Source organism: Diceros bicornis, unplaced genomic scaffold (assembly GCF_020826845.1).
Source record: "Diceros bicornis minor isolate mBicDic1 unplaced genomic scaffold, mDicBic1.mat.cur scaffold_54_ctg1, whole genome shotgun sequence".
Taxonomy (NCBI): domain Eukaryota; kingdom Metazoa; phylum Chordata; class Mammalia; order Perissodactyla; family Rhinocerotidae; genus Diceros; species Diceros bicornis.
In genome coordinates, this window is record NW_026691418.1 from 1,730,490 (window position 1) to 1,736,397 (window position 5,908).

The 5,908-nt window shown below is 54.8% G+C and overlaps 1 long non-coding RNA gene across 1 annotated transcript; it reads right to left on the reverse strand.

Annotated features, from left to right (window-relative positions):
* Positions 1–1,182: 1,182 nt before the first annotated feature.
* Positions 1,183–2,204, reverse strand: LOC131403042 (uncharacterized). The gene is made up of 3 exons (XR_009219173.1): positions 2,064–2,204; positions 1,761–1,861; positions 1,183–1,454 (listed from the first exon to the last, which is right to left on the reverse strand). It is a non-coding gene; the product is annotated as an uncharacterized LOC131403042 (long non-coding RNA).
* Between the last annotated feature and the right edge of the window lie 3,704 nt (positions 2,205–5,908).

Consider the following 5,908-nt stretch of genomic DNA (forward strand, 5'->3'; position numbering starts at 1 on the left):
CATCCCTGTAACACAAATCCATATAACCACAGCACAGACTGGAGAAAAGAACACAGCTGTCCCAGGGGCTACGTGCTCTATTCCCTCAGGCCCAGCAGCCCGTTTGGGACAAGTCAGTAACAACACGAGTGAGTGTGTAAACTAGTGATTTTCTGAGACCAGGGACCTCAGAACCACATGGGCCCAGATGTCACCCAGGGAAGCAAGGGACGGTGTGGGTCATTCAGTGGACAGGATTAAGATCTCTTGTCCTGGCAAACCAGAGCTTACCCCTGATCCATCAGGCCCAGCTGGGGAGGAATGGCTACGGTATACCTGACAGAAAGGCTAGGGGCCTTCTAGGGAAATTTTGGCCAAATAGAATCATACAAAGCTGTGCAGGGATGCTGGAAATCCTAGTTCACAGGGAGCAGTGAGGTTTATGGAACAAAATCCTGTTGTAGGTTTAAAAGCTGCATCATGAATCTTTCCCTCTGGATATGAAACAAGCGGAAAAAGGACTTCCAAGAGCATGGGCCAGGATCACAGGAGGATTCCAATCTAGGCAAAGGGTGAACAGGGAGCCCTGGAGGCGGCCTGATGGGGATGTCCTGTGCACCCTTAGTCCATCTGCACATGGTCTTCCTCTATCCTTGTCCGTTACACATGCAAACATTTATCTTTTTTCATTTATTTCTCATTTAGTGTTCATGCAAATCCAGAGACTTGTTAGAAAATGGCAAGTTCCAATATCTGATCAAAGAAACCTCAACAAGAGAAGCAAAAAACATTCCTTCTTCCTGGAAAGCTGTAGAAAGACAGCCACTGTCCTGGGGAAGGACATGGTCCTGGTAGGTGCTATTTGAAAGACACCCACAATTCAGTGGTTATTGCTCTGCCTGGGAAAGTCCCTCCAACCTCTACATCCAGGGAGATCTGAGGGGCTGTCTCTGCTCCTGTCCCAGGTGACCCACACAGAAATGCACCTGTCCTCTGAGGAAGGGAGACTTGTGGGTTTCATTCAGTAGCCAGGGAGGAGGCTGGTCCTCCTCCCTTCTCCCACATAAAATAAGCTGTGAGCATACACAAGTTCTTAATTCAAGGAGGAAAGTGAGATTCTGTGTCTTGTTTAAATGAGCATAAGAAGTGAAAGAACCACACCACAACACCCAAGCTGTGACAGAAACAAGATACAATGTAAGAGTCAAATCTACCATTTACTAGTAAAGAAATAATATCACTCCTCCCCAATGGGTTAACAGTCGCTGGGGTGCAGATGTCAGGGAGTTGGAGGGGGTGGTTCCCTCCCTCTGGGGCTTTAGGGGAAACCAGGGAAAGTCTTAGGATGTCCTCCTTCACTCAGGGTGGGAAGAGCTGGCCCGGTGCACCCCGAGGGCGCCAGTGTCCCTGCTGGTCCGGAGGAGCTGCACTTGTGGTCTCCAGAGTGTGACGGCTCATCGCCAAGGGTGTGGTGGCTGAAGAGAAGAAACAGACTATTTTGGGGTCCCTTCCTGAGATTCATGGCACACCTCCCTGCCACCCTGCACTCTGATCAAAACCCTGTGCAGAGTGCTGAGTCCATCAACAGCACCCCGTTTGTCCCTGATGCAGGAGGCATCATTTAGCATCATCCATTTCAGAGGAGGCAACTGAATTTCAGAGAGGAGAGGGGAGCAGTCTGTCCCAGACCTGGTCAGCAGTGGAGCTGGGATCCAGGCCCATGTTTAGGCCGAAGGTGTACTGAACCCCTGGATTCAGTCGCTGCTGGTCCCAACACTCACTCTGCCCTAAACTGGAGGATGTCCGGTTCCTCTTTCTCTTGAAGAGCCGCATTTTGCTCGCCTTCTGGTGTGCAAGCTCCAGCTAGCAGGAGACCCAGTAGCTACAGGACAGAGTGGACCTTTGAGCTACCAAGAGCGACACCTCATGTGCCTCTCCCAGATCCTGCCAGCAGCTGAGTCCCAGTGCCCCATGGGCCACCCCGCTACGAGTTCTGAGGCTGATTAGCGAGCCAGGCCACAGGCTCTGGATCTGGCCCTCAGAGAGAGTCTGCCCTGCCCTCACCCAACTCCTGTCCCCCTCACCTCTCATGGACACTGAGGGGCTCCATGGCCTGGAACCAGGCCCCAAATCGCTCTTCAGGCTCCAGGTCACACGCATTTGCATCCTGCTGGAGCAGCTGGATCCTCCTGATGACTTTTAATTTCTGGGAGGAAGGACAGGATGCAGACAGATCTTGGGTGGGGAACACTGCCAGGGACTTGTGCGGATTGAGGATCTAGTCTGGGGTCTGTGCTCACTCGGGAACCGTCCTTCCTTCCCACTCCATTCAGGACTTGCCTGTCCTCACAGTTGGCTGGAATTTCTTCCTTATCCAGGAAGGTGTCCTTGATGTCAGCCCCTCCCACACTCGCCAACGTGATGGGATTCCCAGCTTTGTGGATCTGACTCTCCCAATGAACGTAAGACCCAAGGGATGAGGCCAGAGAAAGTCTTGCCAGTTGAGGTCTGTGATTTCCACTTCCCCACCCTCCCACAGCTGCTCACCTCATACCATTTCTGGAAGTTGACCCCATTTCCCTGGAAGGGAGACAGCTAATGTCCATCAGAAACAGCCCCCTAAGGCCATAACCAACCCCCATCCCACCCTTTCTCAGGCTGCAAGAACATCAGGGCCCAGCAGAGGGCAGAGCTTCCACAAAGAGAACTTGACACTGGGCCAGGCTCTGGGCCCCAGAGCAGGAGGGACAGGGGAACTGAGGCCAGAGACCTTATGTAGCACACCATCTCTGATGACAGATGGGGAGACTGAGGCCTCAGGGAGGAAGGGACAGCTGGACCACAGAAGTGCTTCCTCACTTGCAGGGGCTGATGGCACTCCCCCAGGGGCAGGGTCTGAGGGGGAGGCTGAGTGCAGCTCAGACACAGCCTCCTGCAGCTCTGCAGGCAGGCAGCTCTGAGCTTCACCAGCCCAGGGAGCCTGGTGGGGGGCTAATGCAGAGCGTCTATTCATGCATTGCTAAGATGGGCCTGACACCCCAGCTCCCAGCGGTGGCCATGGGGCTCTCATGAGAGAAGGTTTGCCAGGTACTGAGAGTTCAGGGCCCAGTGCAGGGCTCTCGCCTCCCAAACCTCAGGATCCTGCTCCTTGGTCCCACCTCCAGGCTCATTCACTTCCAGATCATCCTCCATGCCAATGTTCAGCAGCTTCAGGTGATAGAGGAACGTGCCCAAGGAGGGGACGACACCCTGTGAATTCAGGGTGGGAGTGGTGAGATGAGTCCCACCTCTCAGGTGCCCCCATGGACCCTCCCCCAAATCCCTTCACCCCAGCCTCCTGCCCACCACAGACTCCCACAGAGAGCAGCCTAGGTCCCTCAGTGGCCTGCCCCCAGTTGCCCCCTCCAGGACCACTCAACTTCCCCAGTCACCTCCCAGGGGCGGCTTTTGGCAAATCCCAGAGTATGTGCTCCCTGCCCCTTCCCTCCCTAATCCATCCTGGGCACAGCCCTTCCAGGCCTCCTCCTGGTCACTTCCAGGGCAGGCATTTCAGGCTCTGGGGCTCCAGGAGCTGGGCTGGAGGAGGAGGTACCCCTCTCTTAGGGAGGCCTCAAGCTGTGAGGAGAGAGTACCCCTCCTCTAACACCTGGACCCTCCCCCTCAGGGCCCTTCGCCTGCTGCTGCTGCCTCTCTTGGGCTCCCTGGGTATCCATCTCTAGGGTGGCCCACACAGAGTTCATCTCCTGCAGGGTCAAGGACAGGCTCAGGGAGGCCATGCTCCCTTCCCCATGTCTCCCAGGCCCCTGATCCTGGACCTTGGACATCTGATGTCTATGGCTGATCCCATTCCAGAGTGCTCTGATTCTAGATCACTCCCAGCTCCAACAATCCCTCCTCTGTGCCCTCAGGCCTGCCCAGGCCCCTAAGCCTCTCTCCTCATCAGGAAAGTATAAGGAGGACTCCCATGCCTCCCAGGGTCCCCTGAGGATTCAGTGTCATCTGACTGTCACCAGTACTCTCCCCTCCTCCCTCGACGAGGAGGAGCACAAAGCTCCTGCACATTCCTCTCCCTCTTGTACCTCATCACCCCTATGAGGCTTGCACCACAGATCATCTCCTTCCATTTCCCAGATGAGGAGACTGAGGCCCACAGAGGGGCAGTGACTTGCTCAGGGGCCCACAGAGGAGACCGTCCCCCCTCCCAGACAAAGGGCCTGGCCCCCGGCCTTCACTCCTCCTCCAGACACACCTCTGACCAAGGTCCTGTCCTCTTGACTCTCGGGGTGTGTTGAGGCCCTCAGTCAGCCTGAACCATGGATTGGGAGGCACAAGGTGTCTCGGGGTCCTATCCAAGTGGATTCTGTGTTTTCCAGCGCCCTAGGATTCTCTGACACCACGCTGGACCTGAGGCCATGCCAAAGGCCTTAGCTCCCTAGGATCCCCTCATGATGGACCCTGCACAGAACTCCTCCTTTATTCACTCAGGAAGGATTCCCCTTGTGCCACATCTGAGTGACTGTGTAGGGGGTTACCACAGCGCTGTGTAATGGTGACATTTGCATCCTTTTTTACTTGGAAACTTCTAGTGTCCTGTCAGGAATGTTCATTAAGAATCTGTAGGTTCCCCGATAATTCTCATTACAATCTGGGGCATATCCTTGTCAACAAGGCACCGGGCGAGCCTCACTGGTTTGTCAGCAGTGACCACTATCTGGCTAGAGTGCACAGTCCCAGAGACCACACAGTTCTGTCTCAGATCCACCATTTGGCCCAAGGCTGGGCAGCCCCTGTGTCCACAAGACCTGTGTGACCTCACACTGCCCATCCCTGGGGCAGGCAGAGTGCCCACCCCTGTGAGGTGCAGTGAAGACAGAAGGAGCAACAGGGGCCTGGCTTCCTGAGGACAGGCTGGGCTGCTGTAGGAAGAAAGGAACCCCCACCCACTCCATCCACCCACCAGCCTGGAGGAAGAGGGCCAGCTGATGGGTCCGCATGGCAGCCAGAGACCTGCTCATTCTGCCAGCTCTTCACCTCCTGGAACAGTCCAGATGACATCACTGTATCCCGTGACCAAGGCCTCCTGCCCCAAACAGTCCCCACTTGCCCCTGCAGCTCACACCCCCCCGCTTCCTGTCAAGCTGGACAAGACAGACCGTTATTTCTCAGGGAACCTTAAGTGAAAAACTTCCCAAAGCACATCCTGCCTTGTCCCTCCCCACCTCACCTCCCCTCCTTCCAGATCTCCAGCCTCCACTCACCTCCTTGAGCATCTTCCTGCTCTCCCGCTTGTTTGTTTTCATCAACTTTTTAAGTTTTGTATATTTCTTCCTGAGGAGGGCAAAAAGGAAAGAGACACTGTGGAGTGGTTTGAGGGTAAATCCCTTTTGTTTGAAAACCCAGAAGATCCAGACAGCCTGGATGAGAATTTTCACTGTGTCCTCTGAGCCCTGAGGTGTCTGGGACTGGGGAGGGGGCTCTCCTATTGTCACCTGGGGCCTCCATTCTCTTATCTTCTCAGCAGATGTGTTTTAAACAGTCTTAATTACATGTGGACAGAGAGTTCTGTTGTTGAAAGCACTTGAAAATCTTCAATTTGCCTCAAGCCAGGATCTGTCACTTAGGGAAACTGATTCCTGAAGCAGAACCACTGGCTTAAGTTTTCAGAAAGACTCCAAGCCTCCCAACCAGGTCAGACCCTATCGCCAGGGTTTGCTGTCTCCCAGGAGGTCCCAACTGACTGAAGGGCAATGCTAGCCCTGTGGGGGTTGTCTGGTCCACCCAGGTGGTTCTCACATGGAGAGAGGCCTACCCACCTGGACACCCATCTCCATGTCTCTTTTCAACGCTGAATGGAGAGGACCTGCAGAGCCCAGAGGATCGCATGGAGTGAGGAAAGTTTCCTCAGGCCCTGACATTACTAGGGAAGGGA